The sequence below is a fragment of the Phyllostomus discolor genome, chromosome X (genome assembly GCF_004126475.2).
Source record: "Phyllostomus discolor isolate MPI-MPIP mPhyDis1 chromosome X, mPhyDis1.pri.v3, whole genome shotgun sequence".
Taxonomy (NCBI): domain Eukaryota; kingdom Metazoa; phylum Chordata; class Mammalia; order Chiroptera; family Phyllostomidae; genus Phyllostomus; species Phyllostomus discolor.
In genome coordinates this window covers 69,547,400-69,568,884 of record NC_050198.1, presented here as the reverse complement: position 1 = coordinate 69,568,884, position 21,485 = coordinate 69,547,400, and the positions used below count along the sequence as shown (strand labels likewise).

General features: G+C 38.2%; 1 pseudogene; it reads right to left on the bottom strand.

Annotated features, from left to right (window-relative positions):
• Positions 1-92: 92 nt before the first annotated feature.
• LOC114505526 overlaps positions 93-21,485 on the bottom strand; it is a 98,903-nt pseudogene continuing 77,510 nt past the window's right edge.

Genomic DNA, 21,485 nt, shown 5'->3' with positions numbered 1-21,485 from the left:
GCATTTCTATAACAAAACATAACTGTAGATGTCATTTTGTGGGTGAATCTCTTGAGTAACATTTGGAATTACTGGTATCTCTGGTTCTGTGCTTAGGATTTTTCTTTCGTTTCTTGAGGAAAAGTATAAACATCCTTAGCATCCTCCTGGTGTGCTTTAGGATCCTGGCCTTGGGGCCCATCTGCTTCTTGTTTTGGTTCTGGAAAGCATTCTTTAGGCATATCCCTATTTTTATATGTCCTAGCAGAGAGGTCTTCAGGCCCAGGTGTTTCCTAGTATAGGTATATATCAGATGGGTACTCTTCAAGAGTACATGTTTATTGGATTGTTTTATGAGAGAGGGCTTTAGGCACAGCAATTACTTTAGTATACAAGGTCTTTCTGGTAAGGTTCAGACATTGTTCATATAAGGAGAATGGTTTGGGTGATATCAATGTAACTGGCAGTCAAGGAGAGTGGACTGGAATGCATATGTGTGAACAATGACAACTTCACTGTACTAGTCAGTGGGGGCAGTAGACACCATTGAGTGAGCAAGTGTACAGTGTGGTCATAGCATTCAAAATGACTGAGTGAGTAGAGCAACAAATCTGCGTCAAATTTTGTGTTAAGCTTGAACATTCCTCTGCAGAAACTATTTGGATGAACCAGAAGGCCACATGTATGGGTAAGTGGTGATTGGCAGATTTATCATGACAATGCACCCACTCATTCATCATATCTCATACAAACTTTTTTGATGAAATATGAAATGACCCACGTGACTCAGGTCCCCCCTCCTATAGCCCAAATTTGGTGCCTGTGACTTCTGCCTTTTCCCCAAAACTAAAATCACCTTTGAAAGGGAAGAGATTTCAGACTGTCAGTGAAACTGAGGAAAATACGATGGGCAGCAGATGGTGATTGAGAGAACTGTGTGAGGTCCCAAGCATGGAAAGGGACTGAGGTGTTATTATTCTGTGTATGATGTTTCTTGTATCTTGTATCTTCTTTAATAGATGTCTGTTTTTCATGTTATATGGCTAAATACTTTCTGGATAGACCTCGTATGTTTCATGAGGAAAAAGTGTTCAGGTTGAAATGTTTCTTGGTTTGTTTTTATAGAAAGATCTTTAGGCACAGTTGTGTCTTATATTTTAGGAAAAAAGCTTTCAGTCCCAGCTATTCCTTCATCTGGTTCAGTAGTGTCTTCATTGGGTTCAGCTCTTTTTGGTGTGTTCCAAGAGCTTAGCCTTTAGCCACACCTGGTTTGGTGTGTGCATCAAGAGAGCATCCTTCTATGTGAGCTATGTCATCATGTGTTTTAGAAGGAAGGGTTTTGGCTATAGATGTTTCTCGGCACATTTTAGGAGAGAGGTCTTCACCTTCAGCCATATCCTGATGACACGTTTTGGAAGAATGGTCTTGAATTAAAGCTATTTCATGGCACAATTTAGGAGAGAGGTCTCCTAATTCAGCCATATCTTGGCATATTTCAGAAGGGTGGTTTTGTACTGTTGTTTCTTGGTACTCAGAAGAATTTTTCTGATATGTAATGCTTTCTTGACCTATTGCAGAATTTTTTTTCTCAGATACAACTCTTTAGGGGGAGACTATGGGAGGGACAGCTTTAGTTATACTCCTAGTTAATTCGTTTTCTTAATTTATTTATTTTGATTTAATCTTTATTGTATTTTTTCTATTACCATGTATTCCCCTTATAAACCCCCTCACCCCTGCAATCACCACACTGTTGTCCATGTCCATGAGTCCTTTTTCGTGTTTGTTTAATCCTTCTACCCCCTTCCCTGCCCTGCTAGCTGTCATCCTGCTTTCCATCAATCGGTCTGTCCCCATTTTCCTTGTTAGTTCAGTTCATTCATTAGATTCCATATATTAATGAAATCATATGGTATTTGTCTTTCTCAGGCTGGCTTATTTCACTTAGCATAGTGTTCTCCAGGTACATCCATACTGTTGCAAAAGGTAAATTTTTCTTCTTTTTTACCGCTGAGTAATATTCCATTGGGTAAATGTCCCAGAGTTGTCTTGTTCACTCATCTATTGATGTATACTTGGGTTGCTTCCATATACTGGTGATTGTAAATAATGCTGCAATGAATATAGGGGTAATTATGTTCTTTTAAATTAGTGTTTTTGGTTCTTTCAGATATATTGCCAGAAGTGGGATTGCTGGGTCAAAAGCAGATCCATTTTTAGCTTTTTGAGGTAGCTCCATACTGCTTTTCACAGTGGCTACACCAGTCTGCATTTCTACCAACAGTACAAAAGGGTTCCCTTATCTCCACATCCTCACCAGCACTTGTTGTTTGTTGCTTTATTGGTGATAGCCATTCTGACATATGTGAAGTGGTACCTTATTGTGGTTTTAATTTTCATTTTCCTGAGGATTAGTGACATTGAGCATCTTTTCATATGTCTATTGGCTATCCATATGTCCTCTTTGGAGAAGTGCTTATTCAGGTCCCTTGCCCATTTTTTAATTGGGTTGTTTGTTTTTTGGTGTTGAGTTTTGTAGGCACTTTATAAATTTTGGATATTGACACCTTATCATATGTATTGGCCAATATGTTCTCCCATTCTGTGGGCTCTTTTTTGATTTTGTTGGTGATTTTCTTTATGGCAAATAGTATCTTGATGAATTAAATTTAATGAAGTAAATTTTATCAGTAGTATTTCAGTATGTATCTCGATAGAATAAGGATACTTAAAATAACCACAATACTGTTGTTGCTTCTAAAATGCTGTAGTTTCTTAATATAATCAAATATCAGGTCAGTATTCATATTTCTTTTTTCCTCACATTTTTTGTGGTTCAAGTACAGTTGTTTCCATCCCCCTCCCAACCCTAGCCATCCCCACTTCCCACCCTTGATCCTACCCCTCTTTGGTTTTGTCCATATGTCCATTATAGATGTTCCTGAAAACCCTTCCCACTTTTTCCCCCATTATGCCCTACCACCTCCCCTCTGGTTACTGTCAATTTGTTCTTAATTTCAATGTCCCTGGTTATATTTTGCTTGCTTATTTGTTTTGTTGATTAGGTTCCACTTATAGGTGAGATCATATGGTATTTGTCTTTCACTGCCTGGCTTATTTCATTTAGCATAATGCTCTCCAGTTGCATTTGTGCTGTTGCAAAGGGTAGGAGCTCCTTTTTTTCTGTTGTCTAGTATTCCATATTTTTAATTGTCTCAAAAGTGCTTTTTTTTTCATTGCTTTTTTAACTCAGGATCCAAAAGAGGACCACATATTGTGGTTATTTCCTTGGTGTTTTAATTATTTTAATCTATAGGATCTCTCTCCATCTCTTAATTTTTTGTCTTTATTGCTCACTTTATTGCTTACAGAAAGTTTCTTGTGTACATTGGTTCTGAATCATTGATAATTAAGGTGTTCATATCAGAGATCATTAACCTTGGAAGGCACCCTCAAGGCCAAGGTCATACAAGTGATTGATGATGGAGCTAGGAAAAGTGCTCTCTCTCAACTCTGTCTGGTGCTACTTCCATGACTGGAAGCTCTCTCTGTGGTATTCCATATCACTCCTGACTGATTGTGGATTTCTTTGCAATGGGTGACAATTGTTTCTGGCAATATAAACTTCCTTCTCCAAATGGGAAACTTGTAATGCAGCCACCCCTCCATCTCTTAATTTATTGTAATTTATTTGTTGAGGAAAGTGCATTCTTCATCCTGAAGAGTTTCCTGCTGTATTATGTTGATTTTCCATTGAGAAATACACAAAATCTGGTAGTCTGTTTTAGACTGTTAGTCACCTAGTGCTGATGATCAATACCAAGGTAAATTAACTCCTTAAGGGTTGCAAAATGGTGATGTTCTAATTATCACATCCCTTCTTTATTAGCTAGACTAATTATAGAGAGTACAACTTCCTTATATCTACTATTTGATTACTGTGAGTTCCAGTGTATGTAGGATAAAATATATGAGTTCTTCCCCTATTTACTGTGTTTCAAAATAAGTTGGTTCACTAGCATCCTTCAATAGTGGCTAGTGTTTACCCTTTAGCTTAATTATGAACTCCTGGGTTCAAGTATACAGGGTAGGGCAAAAGTAGGTTTACAGTTGTTTATATGGAAAACAATAAAATAATTAATAAATAATAATACAAGAATAAGCTGTTGTCCTGGCTGGTGTGGCTTAGTGGATTGAACACCAGCCTGTGAATGAAAAAGGTCACCAGTTCAAATCCTGGTTAGTGCACATGTCTGGGTTGTGGGTCAGGTCCCTGGTTGGGAGCATTTGAGAGGTAACCAATTGATGTTTCTCTCCCTCTCATTATCCCTCCCTTCCCCTCTCTCCAAAAAAAAAAATAAACTGTTTTGTATACTCACAACTGTAAACCTACTTTTTCCCTGCCCTGTGTTTGATCGACTTCAATCCAGTGCAGCTAATATTTTCATTGATACTGTAATTGTCCAATCTCTTACCATTGGGACTATTCAGTTTGGCTTCTGAATCCTTTTGAGATGGTATTAATGTCTTCTGTCTTATATCTTTTCACTTTACTAATGGTTTTTGACATAGAAAAATTTTTAAAAATTTATGTAAATTATCTACCTTTTTTGCTAATGGCTTTTGAGTCATAGTTACCTCAGTACTATTTATTAACAAGCCCATATTTTTCTCTCAGATTTGAGGTGCTTCTTTTATTTTAAACTAAACTTGTATCTATAATTGGGTCTATTTCTGGGTTTCTTTTTTCTTTTTTTAAATACATTTTATGATTATGCTATTACAGTTGTCCCATTTTCCCCCCTTTATTGCCCTCACACTCACATTCCCCACCCCCTTAGTTCATGTCCATGTGTCATACAATACGTTCTTTGGCTTCTACATTTCCTATACTATTCTTAACCCCCTCTGTCTATTTTCTATCTACCATTTATGTTTCTTATTCCCTGTACCTTTTCCACCATCCCCCCCTCCCTTTGCCTGCTCATAACTTTCCATGTGTCCTTTTCTGTGATTCTGTTCCTGTTCTAGTTGTTTGCTTAGTATGTTTTTTTTAGGTTCAGTTGTTGATAGTTGTGAGTTTGTTGTCATTTTACTGTTCATATTTTGATCATCTTCTTTTTCTTTGAAAAGTCCCTTTAACATTTCATATAATAAGGGCTAGGTGATGATGAGCTCCTTTAACTTGACCTTATCTGGGAAGCACTTTACCTCTCTATTCTAAATGAAAGCTTTGCTGGATGGAGTAATCTTGAATGGAGGTCTTTGTCTTTCAGGACTTGGAATACCTCTTTCCAGGCCCTTTTTGCCTGCAAGTTTTTTTTTTTTTTTTGAGAAATCAGCTGATAGTCTAATGGGAACTCCTTTGTAGTTAACTCTCTCTTTTTCTCTTGCTGCTTTTAAGATTCTCTCCTTCTCTCTAATCTTGGGCAATGTAATTGTGATGTATCTTGGTGTATGCTTCCTTGGGTCCAACTTCTTTGGGACTCTCTGAGTTTCCTGGACTTCCTGAAAGTTTATTTCATTTGTCAGATTGGGGAAACCCTCCCTCATTAATTTTTCAAATAAGTTTTCAATTTCTTGCTCTTCCTCCTCTTCTTCTGGCACCCCTATGATTCGGGTGGTGGAACATATAAAGTTGCCCTGGAGGTTCCTAAGCCTCTCCTCATTTTTTTTGAATTCTTGTTTCTTCATTGTGTTCCAATTGAATGTTTATTTCTTCTTTCTGTTCCAAATCGTTGATTTGAGTCCTGGTTTCCTTCCCTTCACTGTTGGTTCCCTGTATATTTTCCTTTATTTTATGTTGTGTAGCCTTCACTTTTTCCTCTATTTTGTGACCATACTCAACAAATTCTGTGAGCATCTTGATTACCAGTATTTTGAACTGTGCATCTGATTGGTTGGCTGTCTCTTTGTCATTTAGTTGTATTTTTTTTTCTGGAGCTTTGACCTGTTCTTTCATTTGGGCCTTTTCTCAGCATACCTGGGTTTTCAATTCTGTTATTGGTCTGTCTTATTTTATTTTATAAGGGGCGAAGCCTTAGGTATTCACCAGGACAGGGCAACTCACATCACTGCTTTGTGGCACTGTATGTGGCAGAAGGGTCTGAGAGGGAACAATGCTGCTTGTTCAGCTCTCTGCCATCTTTCAGTCACTTCTGCCACTACCCACAAGCAAATGGGGCCCTTCTGGTGCTGATTCCCAGGTGGGTGGGTTTGTGTATGTTCTAGGACCTAGTGGGCGTCTCAAATGAACTCTATTGCGAGACTGGAAGTTTTTTGTGCCACCTCAACCCCTACAGGTTTTTCAGTGAGTGATTTTGAGGCTTCATTTCCCCACACTGGAACCCTGAAGTTGCATGGTCTGTATTGCTCCCCAGTTGTTCCTTCCAGTTTATCTGCAAGAAAAGGTGGGATCATATACTGTGCTAGCTGCTGTCTCACCTGATCTGCCAGCCACTGTCTTGCCTGGACTCCTCTCTGTTCTGGCTGCCCATCTCCACCCCTCCTACCAGTCTGGATGAATGTTTCTGCTTTAATTCCTTGGTTGTCAGACTTCCATACCATTTGATTTTCTGTCAGTTCTGTTTGTTTTTGTTGTTGTTGTTGTTGTTAAATTTGTTGTTGTCCTTCTTTTGGTTGTGCGAGGAGGCACAGTGTGTCTACCTATACCTCCATCTTGGCCAGAAGTCTGATTTTCTATTCTGTTATTGGTCTGTCTTATTTTATGTTATAAGAGATTTTATAGTACATTTTATTATCTGATGGGGCTAGTGCCCTCCCATCTGAGCTTTTATTTTTTTGAGTTTCCTTGCATTTCCTATTGTTTTTTTCTTCCAAATTCTCTTTGTAATTATTACAGTTTTTTAAAAATATTTTATTGGTTCATTTTTAGAGACAAGAGCAGGAAGGGAAAAAGGAAGATAAACAATGATGTGTGAGAGAAACATTGATTGGTTGCTTTTCACATGCCCCCCAACCAGGGATTTGGTCCACAACCCAGGAGAATGCACTAACCGGGAATTTAACTGGTGACTTTTCAGTTTGCAGGATGACACCCATTCTAATGAGCCACACCAGTCAGAGCTAATTATAGTTTTTAATAAAATATATTTACCCATATTACCTACTGTTAATTTTTTTTAATTAAAAATAGAAGGTAGCCTTGGCTGGTGTGGCTTAGTTAGTTGGAGTGTCATCCCGTATACCAAAAGGTTGGTGTTCAATTCCAGCTCAAGAGCTCAAGGCACATACCTAGGATATGGGTTCAGTCCCTGGTTGGGGTGCATATAGGAGCAAATCAATTGATATTTCTCTCTCTCATTGATATTTTTCTCTCTAATTTTTTTCTTCCTCTATTTCTAAAATCAATAAACACATTTAAAACATCTAAAAAGAGAAAAAGTAGGTAAAGTTATAACACACTTTTGGCTAAGGGGGTAAGAAAGCGTTCATTTTTAATAAATGGTTTCAGTTTTTACACTGAAATCTTTGTTCCATTTGGAATTTATCCTGGTCTGTGGTGTGAGGAATGGATCCAATTTTATCTTCCATTTGGAAGATTGAAAAACAAGGTGCAATACAAGAATGAGGATTCAAACTGTTCCTGGAGATATAAGTCAACAGAATCATTGTTAAATTTCAATTTCAGAAGACATGATTAGACCTACTACCCTTGTGCCGCCTGTTTGTTATACAACTGCTATTTATACTTTATCTCTAGTGTGATAGGACACACTGCTCAACAGGGAGTCCTGCAGTCTAGTCATTTCTGAAGTTCAGGTATGGAATGTTGGTCCAAATATTCTCCTAGTTTATTTTTTTTTAAAAAAAGATTTTACTTATTTTTAGAAAGAGGGGGAGGGAGGGAGAAAGAGAAGGAGAGAAACATCAATGTGTGGTTGCCTCTCATGTGACCCCCCACACCGGGGACCTGACCCACAACCCAGGCATGTGCCCTGACTGGGAATCCAACCAGCGACCCTTTGGTTCACAGGCCAGCACTCAATCCACTGAGCCATACCAGCCAGGGCTCTCCTAGTTTATCTTACTTGGAGTTAGGATCTTTTTTTTTAAATTTAAATTTAATTTTTCAATTACAGTTTATAGTTAATATTATTTTTTTATTAGTTTCAGGTGTAGAGCATAATGGTTAGGCAACCATATACTTTATAAAGTGTTCCCCCTGATATTTCCAGTACCCATTTGGTACCATACAAAGTTATTATGGAGTTGGGATCTTTATAGTGCTTTTACTGTGTGGTAATACATTGAAATCTGTATTCTGGAGATACTCATAGTATTCTGTTTATTTGAATCTTTATTGGACAACTAAAACTATGTTTCTAGGATACCTGTTAATAAGTGGAATTGCACTGACAGAAATAGGGCAGGCAATATTTGATGGAAAAGAGAGGTAGGAAAGTTCTGGATCATGGACTCATGGGGGCCATAGTCTTGCCCTGGGAGGTTCCAAATTCTCTTAACATTTTGTGCAGAATCATCACTCTTGCTTAAGAAGTAAAGAATACACACAAAAATGTTGGTCCTGCCAACCAGCAGCATCTGTGATAAAACACATATCATGTCCCTTGATTTTCATTACCCTATGCCCCACTTTTCTGTTGCATAAAGCATTTTAACCACCCTCACCTCACCATCAATGCATTTGAGGCACTTACCAGAGAACTCTATCTTGAGATGACTTCTAGTCAAATTACATCAAAGAATAGTTGAAGATATTTAGTGATAGTCACTAAAATGTTTAGCACACACTCCCTCAGGTTCTCTAAATACAGTTGAGCATAAAAACTTACTTTTATTGAGAGTGTATGTAATGATCACATAAAGCGATTCTGGATCTTTTAGAGAACGATTTGTTGAAAATGATTACAATATTCTTGCCTTTTAACTAAAAACTCTTAAGAAAAAGACCACCTGGAATTTAGTACCAGGAAAACATTTGTTTTTAATGGAAGAAGTGCAGTTTTTCAGACAGCTATAGATTTTTGGGGGTAGAAGTTGTCTTGATTGGTCTTGGTTCTCAGGATGCTCAGAATAAACTGAACACCAATTATGGTGATTACTTTATTCCTGGTTTGTGGTAAAATTCTCTTTTCCTCTCTCTATTAGAGTTTTAATATGTTATTTATATCTTTATTTTTATCATCCTTGGTACATGTATCCTTGTATTTTTTGTTGTTAATTGTATCAAATTCAGAAAAATGGATTATAAGTAGTAAATACATTTAAAATAAACAACTAAATAGATAAATAAACAAAACAGACCTTTTGTAGGGTGAAGTGATGTCTACTTAAATCTTTATCATAGGTATTTGACACTTGGCTGGACCAATACCTGATTTGGGCATCTCAAACTGCAGAAGACTCTTTTTTAAAAAAAAAAATATTTTATTTATTTATTTTCGGAAAGACGGGAAGGGAGGGAGAGAGATATCAATGTGTGGGGGAAACATCAGTTGGTTGCCTCTCACATGCCCCTAACTGGGGACCTGGCCTGAAACCCAGGCATATTCCCTGACTGGGAATTGAACTGGGGACCTTTTGTTTCACAGGCCAGTGCTCAGTCCACTTAGCCAGACCAGTTAGGGCTGCAAAAGGCTCTTTTTGTCCTTACTCAATATTTATAGGTTTCAAAATGGAGCAAAGACCTTTCCTACTTTTTTCTTCTTTGGTGGGCGGTGGTAGATTGTTCTTGCTTCTTTAAACTTGGACTCTTCCATTATCAACTTATCTTCAGAGAGTTTGTCTGATATAAGAAGACCAGTATTTTGTCAGAGAGGGGTGTTGAGTATTGGGCTATGCAGCTTGCATCATGTATCATCTTGATGTACCAAGGAGTTACTTTTGCAATTGGTGATTTTAAACATAAGAAAGACAGCAGAGGTGTGAAGGAGCTGAGAGCCAGAGCAGCTGGCAATGATAGTCAGCAAGTGGGAATAGACTAAGGGGAGGAGAACTGAAGGCTCTAAGCAGTATGTATAGCAGAGTCCTCTAGGTAGTGGGGCTGGGTGAGAACTATCTTCACTGGAGTAAGTAGATAAAATAACAGAAGAGAATAAACCCTATTCACTCCTACCTTTCAGAGTTCCAGCTCAAAAGCAATCTTCTGAGTTAAGCTTCTCTGTGTCTCCTCCTGTCCTTCCCAATGCAGAAACAGCTTCTGCTTTGTCTAACATTTTGTAGCACATTATTCATACTACATTTATGGCACTTACCACTTTCTACTGTATTTGTGGAAGTCTGTCCTTCTGTCCAGGAATGTGTCCCTTGATGGTAATTTATTGACCTTTATCTCTTAGAGGCCTGGCTCTGTACGGGATTGTACAGTTGTTAGTAGTTTGTTGAATAATGAATGTCACAGTAAGGAATAGCACAGTCTGAATCCATAACATTGTTGATTGATTTCTCACACTAACGAGCCTGATTGTTGGCCTATAAAAGTGTTGCCTACCCTGAAATCACAATTTCTTCTTTTTAAATTGTTTCATAACTGAGGTTCTAATTGGGTCTCAAAACCTTTAAAATTGTGTATGAAATAAAGTGACCTTGGGGTGGCTACAGATACGTTGATGCTTTGTGCTTGAGTGGGCATTAGGATTTGGGAAGGAATATTGCTTTTCAGGCCACTGTCACACTGATTTACTAAATGGCAGGCCAAGGAAAGACCAGAAAACCTCTCTTCTCCCCACCTCCATGTTGACTTCACTTTAGGAGGGGATAACAGCTTTTGCATTGACTAAACTTTATGAAGAGTTCTATTCAGTGAAAGTCTCCTATCTTGCAGAAGTCAACTTTTTCTTTTTTTAAAGATTTCATTTATTTTTTAGAGAGAGGGGGATGGAGGGAGAAAGAGAAGGAAAGAAACATTGATTGGTTTCCTCTCATAAGCGTCCTGACCAAGGACCGAACCCACAACCCAGGCATGTGCCCTGGCTGGGAATCAAACTGGTGACCTTTTGCTTTGTGGGATGATGCCCAACCCACTGAGCAATACCGCTCAGGGCAAAGTCATCTTTTTCTTGCAGTAGGACCAGAATCTTGGTCTTCCTGACTGTCATTCTCAAACTTTGCCACAAACTTGGGCTCTCTCTATGTGGCCACTCTCATGGCCTTGGATGAGCCTCGTCCACATTTCTTTCCCTTTTGGTTGAAGAGAACAGCATTCTTTTTTTTTCAAATCCCCAGTGGTGCTTTGTTGGAAAAGTACAGAACTGGAGAGTGAGGTGGCTGTAGTTTTCTAAAAGGGACTTCCTTAAAGAGGCAAGTATATAACTCTTCACATGTTGTTTGTCCCGGTCAGTCACTGTCTTAGCGGCAATAATAAGGTTTTTGTTTTTGTCGAATTATTTCTGAAGATCTTAAAACCGCTCCCATTTCCTCACACTTGGGCCAGCCATGTGCACCTTCATGAAGCAGACTAAATCGTGTGTATTCCAGGCCTGTCTCCCACCAGAACATCATGCTCCCAGCCCCTCAGGCATTCAGACTGTCTCTTCTGGCCTATCAAAATATGTTTTCAGGAAAGGATCTTGTATAAGTCAGCTTATTTCTTATTTACATCAAGGTTACAATGTTATCCTTTTCCAGGATTTTTTCTTTCTTTTATTTTTAAAGATTTTATGTATTTATTTTTTAGAGAGGGGAAGGGAGGGTGAAAAAGAGGGAGAGACACACCAACATGTGGTCGTATTTCATGTGCCCCTCACTGGGGACCTAGCATGCAAACCAGGTGTGTACCCTTAGTGGGAATTGAACTGGCAACCCTCTTGTTTGCAGGCCAGCACTCAATTCATAGAACCACAACAGCCAGGGCTCCAGGGTTATTTTCATATTAAGTTTTATCTACATTTGTTGAATAAATGGCTTCCTATCCCCTGCTTTTCCCCCCTTCAAATTCAGGCATTAGGAAATAATTAGGGGATAGATTAGAAGGTAGGCAGTAATTCTCTGGGTATCTTTGTTATGTCAGTTAAGTCACCGAATATTTATCTAAGTATCCTGCTAATTAGGAGATCTTGAAATAGGAACCAGATTTCCTGAACCCCAGTATAATACCTCAAAACTCAAAGTTAAAAACATAGCTTTTAGGTGCTAAAGATCATGTTGTTTTGCAGAGCATCACCTGCCCCATCAAGAATGTCACTACAATTTAATTGATCACTGCAAGCCAGACATTGGTCCAATACAAGCAAATGCTGTCATGTCATTGAAGACTGGGTAACTGCCTGAGTTGTATCCTGAAAAGTGAAGATGGAGCAATGGAGTCACGAGCCAAGGAATGTGAGCAGCCTCTGGATGCTAGGAAGGGCAAGGAAATGCATCATTCCCTACAACCCTTAGAAGGAATTGAACCCCTGCTGACACCCTGATTTTAGGACTGCTGACTTCTGGAACTATAAAATAATAAATGTGCATTGTTTTAAGCTTCTAAGTTTGTGTTATTTGTTACAGCAACCACAGAAAATGAATACATGCTTTTGATTAGTGGACTTTGTCTTTGATGCCTACAAAAGGAATGCTTATGGAATTACCAGGCTATCCTAAGGAAAAACAAAAACATGGCCATTGGGTGAGTACAAATCTAACTAGTAACTCAGACTCATCAGTAGGAGATACTCAGTTTTGCATTTCACCTTGAAATATGATCTGAAGATATTAGATGAGAGAGAGAGAGAGAGAGAGAGAGAGAGAGAGAGTGAGATTGGTTGATTCACTTTACCCAAAACGGATCCTTTGAAGATGTTATTATGTTGGCAGTTATTGTGGTATCTTGCATTCATCCACTAGATGTCAGGAGAGACAATGTCAAGGCTCCTACTGATAGCTTCATCCTTCTAGTTGGGTAGCATTCCTGATGAAACTGAAAAGCAAACAGTTGCAGAAACTATATAATAATTAACATGTAAAATATAGACAGGATACAATAAATATTCTAAATTATTATTTTGGAATATGTACAACAACAAATATTCATAATCTGTGTTCTCATGAGGCCAAGTGAAAAATTGCCAGCTTGTTTATAAACAGTTTTTAGTTGCCCACAGAGGGTATTCAGACCCAGTAGCCTGAGGCTTAACCTGTACTTTTTACAATTTCAAACAACACTTCACTTAGAAAGCTTCTGAGCAGCCTATCACAAGGGAATTTTATTTACTGATTTTGTGTAAGTTAGATAATTTTGTGGCTCTTCTTAATACCTGTTTTCTGGCTGCTGTAGTGTTCACATGCAATAATCCATTGTGTCTTCACATGGACAAAACCAAGGGGGGAAGGATCAAAAGTGGGAGGTGGAGATGGCTGGGGTGGGGGGAGTGGTAGAGGGAAAATGGAGACAACTGTACTTGAACAATAAAAAAAAAAGAAATAATCCAGTGTATCTTCAGTGATATTTGCTTATTTAGATGGTTTGAGCAATTTGCTGTATAAGTTCTACTTCTTTTAGTTTGCTCCTGGGTAAGACTGGATGGGTCTGGTAGGGGAGCACAAAAGGGTTAGCTTCTAAGAAGAATCGTAAATAACAAAAGTTAAAGGCAGCGATGTTGTCAGATGACTCATCAGCATGGCAGTGGGGTCAAGAAAGCAGAAGCAAAAACAACAAAAAAATCTAAAGCACTTGCTGACGTGTGTAATGTGTGTATGTGTGCTGGGTTGATTCTCAGACAAGAAAGAAGTCACGATTCTTCCATGGCATGCCTGACCACAAATCACCAAAGAACTACTCATTGGCTATAGAAATATCCTGGATCAACAAATTTGGAGCAGAGCTGTTAACAAGGTTATGTCTGTGCCAAATACAGTGGAAAGCTGACCTCTTTAATTCCTCTTATTATACCTTAGTGTCATTAGTATCATGTGATCTTTCCAGATAACATGCTTTTAGTTCTATGGTATAGTATAACTTTCTAAGTATTTTTTCTTTCTTTTTTTATTGTTGTTCTATTACAGTTGTCCCAATTTTCCCCCATTGTTCTCCCCTGCCCTATGCCCCCCTCCCACTCCCACAGACAGTCCCCACTGTGTTGTCCATGTCCATGGGTCATTTATACTTGTTCTTTATCTAGGCCCTTCCCCTTCTTTCCTCCCTTATCCTCCTTTCCCCTCCCCTCTGCTCCCTCTCCTAAGTTTTTTTTTGTCTATTCCTGAGTGTTGCTGAATATTTCTTACTTTATATCTATAGAGCTTTCTGGATTTTCTTCCCTCCTGACTTATACCTGTTCTCAAATATATCTTTGTTTAACTTTCTTAAGTCATCTATGGTAGCTTAACATTTTTTCCCTATGGTCTAAGGAATCCATGACCCTTCTCTCCATCTGCAGGATTAAGGTTTCATACATTTATCCAAAGCTTGTTGAGACATGGGTGTTTTGAGCTATATCCTCCCCATATCTATATTTCTTAGTGATCTTTTAACTTCTGTTCACTTTTAAAGAATTAATTTTTGAACAAGCAATACATGCACATGTGCAAAACCCAAAGACTAAAAAGAAAGAAATAAACAAGTTTTTTAAAAACCTCAAAAAGTGAGGTTTTCTTCCTGTTAGAATCCTAGACATTCAATTCTCTTCCCCTGAAACAGTAACTACTAGCAATTTCTTGTTTATTCTCTAGAGATAGTCTAAGCATTTATATCATATAAACAGTAACATACTTTATATACTCTTTTACATGTACCTTTTTAATTTAAGATTATTTTGGAAGTAGTTCGTTCCAGTACATTTAGAAATACCTGATTCATTATTTAGATGAACTGTAATTTACTGGTGGACATGTAGATGGTTTCCAGCCTTTTGCTGTTACATTGTTCCAATGTGGTTTTTTTTTTCCTGCTCAGAGCCCTGTTCTCCCACAAGACCCAGCACTTCCCCTGCTCACCACCAGGCTATAAGCCAAAAACCATGCTCAGAAGTTCTCCATATTCTTATCTGTTCTTAAGCTGGCTGCATAAACATATCTCCATCCCCTCTGGAATGTGCTCCTGTGGGTTTCAGAGTCACCATCCTCTCCAAGCTGCTCTCTCCTTCAGGATCTGGGGTGCACTGTTCTCAGCCTCCATGTGGTGGTTCAGAGAACCATGTGCCATGGTACACTGGGTCATGGTGGGGTCCAGGGAGGCACACGTCCCAAGAGATTGGCTTCTCCATATGTCCTTCAGAGAAGAAGTCTGCAGCTCAACATTCCCAGTCACAGTTCAGCTCCAGGCATCTCTCACGAATCCGTGCTTGGTTAGGCAGATCCTGTACAGCTCCATCAGTTCTGCTGCTGTCTTCAAGCAGGCTTCCCAGTGGGCATCCTCTTTCTTATTCCAGACCCCATGGCTTCCCCTTATACACCGGACCTTGTGGTGCACCTCCATGTCTCTCTCACTCACTCTGGACCTCTTTTCTTTGTCATAGACTCTTTCTCTCTCTTAACTCCAGACCCCTTTACTCCAAATATGTGGCTTCCCCCTTACTCTTCACAGACCTTGACTCTTACAGCCCACCCTCATTTTATTTTATTTTTTCTTTTTTAAAGTATTTTTATTGATTATGCTATTACAGGTTTCTGAATTTTTCTTCCCTTATCCCCCTCTGCCCTGTATCCCCAACCCTCCAGTATTTCATCCCTCCTTAGTTCATATGCATGGGTTGTACATATAAGTTCTTTGACTCCTCTGTTTCCTATACCATTTTTATCTCTCCCTATCTATTTTATGCCTACCAATTATGCTTTTTCTTCCCTTTACCTTTCCCCCCATTCCTCCTTTCCCCCTCCTCACTGAAATCCCTCCATTTGATGTCCATTGCTGATTCTGTTCCTGTTCTCGTTGTTTGCTTACTTTTTGTTTTCATTGTTTTTCTTTTATTTTAGGTTCATTTGTTGATAGTTGTGAGTTTGTTGTTTATTGTTCATATTTTTGATCTTCTTGTTCTTAGATAAGTCCCTTTAACATTTCATATAATAAGGGCTTGGTGATGATGAACTCCTTTAACTTGGCCTTATCTGGGAAGCACTTTTTCTGCCTTCCCATTCTAAATGAAAGCTTTGCTGGATAGAGTAATCTTGGATGTAGTCCTTGCCTTTCATGACTTCAAATACTTCTTTCCAGCACCTTCTTGCCTGTAAGGTTTCTTTTGAGAAATCAGCTGATAGCCTTATGGGAACTCCTTTGCAGGTAACTGTCTCCTTTTCTCTTGCTGCTTTTAGGATTTTCTCTTTATCTTTAATCTTGGGTAACTTGATGATGATGTGCCTTGGTGTGTTCCTCTTTGGGTCCAACTTCTTTGGGACTCTCTGGGCTTCCTGGACTTCCTGGAAGTCTATTTCCTTCTCCAGATTGGGGAAGTTCTCCTTCATTATTTGTTCAAATAAGTTTTCAATTTCTTGCTGTTGTTTTTCTCCTTCTGGCACCCCTATAATTCAGATATTGGAATGTTTCAGGCTGTCCCAGAGGTTCCTAAGACTTTTCACTTTTTTGAATTCTTGTTTCTTTCTTCCTCTGTTCCAGTTGGATGCTTATTTTCCCTTTTGTTCCAAATTGTTGCTTTGAGTCCGGGTTTCCTTCCTATCACTGTTGGTTCCCTGAATATTTTGCTTTATTTAACTTTGGGTATCTTTCATTTGGTTTTTCATTTCTTGACCAAGCTCAATCAGTTTTATGAGAATTTGATTACCAGGGCTTTGAACTCTCCATCAGATAGGTTGGGTATCTCCTCATTGCTTAGCTCTCCTTATGAAGTTTTGCTCTGTTCTTTCATTTGGGCCTTATTTCTTTGTCTCAGGGCACCTGTTAAGTTGTAAGGGGGTCAGGGTCATAGGTATTCACCTGGGCAGGGCAACTCTCTTTGCTGCACTGTGGTGCTGCCTATGGAGGAGGGGCCAGAGAGGGAACAATGGAGCTCAACTGCTTGGCTCTTGCCCATTTTCCAATGAATTCTTTTTTTTTTTTTTAAAGATTTTATTTATTTATTTTTAGGGAGGGAGAGAGAGAGAGAAACATCAATGTGCGGTTGCTGGGGGTTATGGCCTGCAACCCAGGAATGTACCCTGGCTGGGAATCGAACCTGGGACACTTTGGTTCCCAGCCCGTGCTCAATCCACTGAGCTACGCCAGCCAGGGCCCCAATGAATTCTTTTGTGAGACTGGGAGTTTTTCCCACTGTGGCAACAGCCATAGTCCACAGTCAACTTTGAGTCTGAATTCAATTTCATTTTCAGCCAGCCCTCCATGCAGTCTGCCATCTTATCATGTTTTTTCTCAGCCAGCCCTGCCCAAACAGTCTGCGGCCTTGCTGCAGGTTTTTACCAGTCTGGTTGTTCTGGTTGACTTTTTCTTTAATTTCTTGGTTGTTGGAGTTCTATGCAGTTTGATTTTCTGGCACTTGTGGTTGTTATTGATTTTAGATCGGTTGTTATCCACCTTTTTGTTGCACGAGGAAGTGAAGGGTTTCTACCTCCATCTTCCAGCCCACCCTTATTTCCCATAGTTTTGTAAATAACGTCTTTTTGCACATGTGGGAGTATATTTGCAGCATAAATCCCTGGAAATAAAATTGCTGAGTCAAAGGGTAGATGCAATTTTATTTTTTTATTTAAAAATTTAAAAAAGATTTTATTTATTTTTTAGAGAGGAGAAAGGAGGGAGAAAGAGGGAGAGAAACATCAATGTGTGGTTGCCTCTTGTGCGCCTCCTACTGGGGACCCGGCTCACAACCCAGGTATGTGCCCTGACTGGGAATTGAACTGGCGACCCTTTGGTTTGAAGGCTGACACTCAATCCACTGGTGAACCACACCAGCCAGGGCTAAAACATTTTTATTGTATTTTTTCATTACCATTTAACCCTCTTATAGTCCTCTCCCCACTGCAATCACCACACTGTTGTCCATGTCCATGAGTCCTTTCCCCTTTTTGTTGGATCCCTCCAACCCCTAACCTGCCCCTAATAGCTGTCATCCTGCTCTCCATCTATGAATCTGTCTCTATTTTGTCAGTTCAGTTTGTCATTAGATTCCATATACGAGTGAAATCATATGGTACTTGTTTTTCTCTCACTCACTTATTGCACTTAGCATAATGTTCTTCAGTTCCATCCATGCTGTTGCAAAGGGTGAATTTTTCTTCCTTTTTACTGCCAAGTAGTATTCCATTGAGTAAATATCCTGTATTTGTTTTATCCACTCATTTATTGGTGGACACTTGGGCTGCTTCCATATCTTGGTGATTGTAAAAATCATTGCGATTAACATAGGGGTGCTTATGTACTTTTGAATTAGTGTTTAGGGTTTCTTTGGATATAGTCCCAGAAGTGGGATCACTGGGTCAAAAGGCAGATCCATTTTTAATTTTTTGAGGTATCTCCATACTGCTCTCCACAGTGGTTGCACCAGTCTACATTCCCAGCAACAGTGCAAAAGAGCTCGCTTTTCTCCACATCCTTACCAGCACTTGTTGTTTGTTGATTTATTGATGATAGCCATTCTGACAGGTGTAAGGTGATATCTCATTGTGGTTTTAATATTCATTAATATTAAATGATGGTTAGTGATGCTGAGCATCTTTTTATGTCTATTGGCCATCTATATGTCTTCTTTGGAGAAGTGTCTATTCAGGTACTTTGCTCATTTTTAAAATAAGATTACTTGGGTTTTTTGTTTGTTTGTTTGTTTTGAGTTTTGCAAGTACTTCATAAATTTTGGATACTAACCCCTTATCAGATGCATTGGCAAATATGTTCTCCCATTCTGTGGGTTGTCTTTTTATTTTGTTGATGGTCTCTTTGCTGTGCAAAAAAGTTTTTAGTTTGATGTAGTCCCACTTAAAATTTTTTTTTCTTGTCCTGGCTGGCATAGCTCAGTGGATTGAGTGCGGGCTGTGAACCGGGCATCGCAGGTTTGATTTCCAGTCAGGGCACAGGCCTGGGTTGCAGGCCATAACCCCCAGCAACCACACATTGATGTTTCCCTCTCTCTCTCTCTCTCCCCCCCTTCCCACTCTAAAAATAAATAAATAAAATCTTTAAAAAATTTTTCTTTTGTTTCCCTTGCCTGGAGAGATATATCAGATAAAATATTGCTATGATCAGTGTCCAAGATTTTACTGCTTGTGTTTTCTTCCAGGACTTTTATAGTTTCGGGTCTAACATTTAAGTCTTTGATCCATTTTGAATTTATTCTTGTGTGTGGCATTAGAAAGTGGTCTAATTTCATTTCCATGTGTATCTGTCCAATTTTCCCAACACCATTTAATAAATAAACTATCTTTAGTCCATTGTATGTGCTTGCTTTCTTTCTCAAATATTAATAGACTATAAAGGTGTGTATTTATTTCTAGGCTCTCTGCTTTGTTCCATTGATCTGTGTGTCTGTTTTTATGCCTGTACCATGCTGTTTTGATTACTATGGCCTTATAGTGTAGTTTGATGTTAGGTAGTGTGATTCCTCCAGCTTTGTTCTTCTTTCTCAGGATCACTATTGGTATGTGGGGCCTCTTGTGTTTCTGTGAAATACAACATTGGAATCTTTATAGGAATTGTGTTGAATCTATGCATTGCTTTGGGTAGCATGGACATTTTAATGATGTTAATTCTTCCTGTTCATGAACATGATATGTGCTTCCATTTATTTGTATCTTCTTCAGTTTTTTTTCTTCAGTATCCTATAATTTTCAGAGTACAGGTCTTTTACATCTTTGGTTAAATTTATTCCTAGGTATTTTATTCTTTTGTGATGCAATTGTGAATGGGTTTGTTTTCTTAATTTCCCTTTCTGAGAGTAAATTATTGGCATATAAAATGCACCCGATTCTGGATATTAATTTTGTATCCTGCTACTTTGCTGAATTCTTTTATCAGTTTTAGAACTTTCTTGGTGGAATTTTTGAAGTTCTCTATGTACAGTATCATGTCATCCACAAATAAAGACAATTTAACTTCTTCCTTTCCAATTTGGATGCCTTTTATTTCTTCTTCTTGTCTGATTGCTGTGGCTAAGACTTCCAGTACTATGTTGAATAAAAGAGGTGAAAGTGGATAATCCTGTCTTGTTTCCACTCATAAGAGGAATACTTGTAGTTTAGGCTTATTGAGTACGATGCTGGCAGTGGGTTTGTCATAAATGGGGTAGATGCTTTTTTGTTTTGATAGAAATTTCAAATTGTCTCCATTGAGGTAAAAATAATTGTTAATTCTATCAGTAATGTATGGCAGTGCCTATTTCCTCACATTGTTGCAAAAGAAAAATGTGTTATCAAAATTTCATGTCTTTCTTTATCTGACATATATTATGTTCAATATATTCTAGATTTAGTTTGCATTTCCCTCAGGAATGAGATTGAACATAGAAATATGTTTAAGAGAAATTTGTATTAACCTTTTTTTGGTGGATTATCTATACTCATCCATTGCCCAATTTTTAATTGGGTTGTTGGCCTTGGTCTTATTGATGTTTAGGAGCATTGATATATTAAGGAAAGTAGCCCTTTGTCTTTAGTTTGTGTTACTGGTTTTTCCAGGTTGTCTTTTGATTTCTTGATAATGATTTTCTTTTATGATGCAGTATTTTTAGATTATATAGTCAAATTAATCTTTGTTTTTATGGCTTTTGGGATATATGGAATCTTAGGTCTTTTCCTCCCTGGAATTATTAAAAACATTACACATATTTCCTTTTAGTATGTTTATGGTTCTATCATTTCAGATTTAAACATTTAATCCATTTGGTATATGGAATGACAGTGATTTAATTTTTCAAATATACTTTTAACTATCATCCTCACCAATTATGTAAATAATAGATGCTTATTGTAAAAAATGTGGGGATACAGATAAACAAAAAGAAGAAAAATCACTTATCATAACATTACCTAGAGATGACTTCTAATAACATTGTATTTCATTTTTCTTTTTTTCTATGTATATATAGAAACATAGCTTTTTCTTTCAAAATCAGGATCATATTATATATGTACTTCAGTTTCCTGCTTTTTACAACTTAGTATTATATGAGGAAATTTCCCATGTCAGATGTGCTTACTCTTTTTTCCTTTTTGAAAAATATATTTTATTGATTATGCTATTACAGTTATCCCATTTTTCCCCCTTTACCCCCTCTGCCTTGTAGCCACATTCCCTTCAGCAATTCCCCCCTTAGTTCATGTCCACAGGTTGTGCATATAAGTTCTTTTAAAAAAAAAATCAATCAATTAATTATTTATTTTTATGCATTCATTTTATTTATTTATTTATTTATACTTAATTGTTGTTCAAGTACAGTTTTCTGTCTTTTATTCCCATCCTAGCCGATCCCCCCAGCCCTCCCCACCTCCCTCCCACTTCCACCCCCCTAGTTTTTGTCCATGTGTCCTTTATACTTGTTCCTGTATTCTCCATTTCCTATACAATTCTTGACATCCCCCTGTTTATTTTGTACTAATTATGCTTCTTAATCCCTGTACCTTTTCCTCCATTGTCTCCCTTCCCGCTCTCAGCTAATAACCCTCCATGT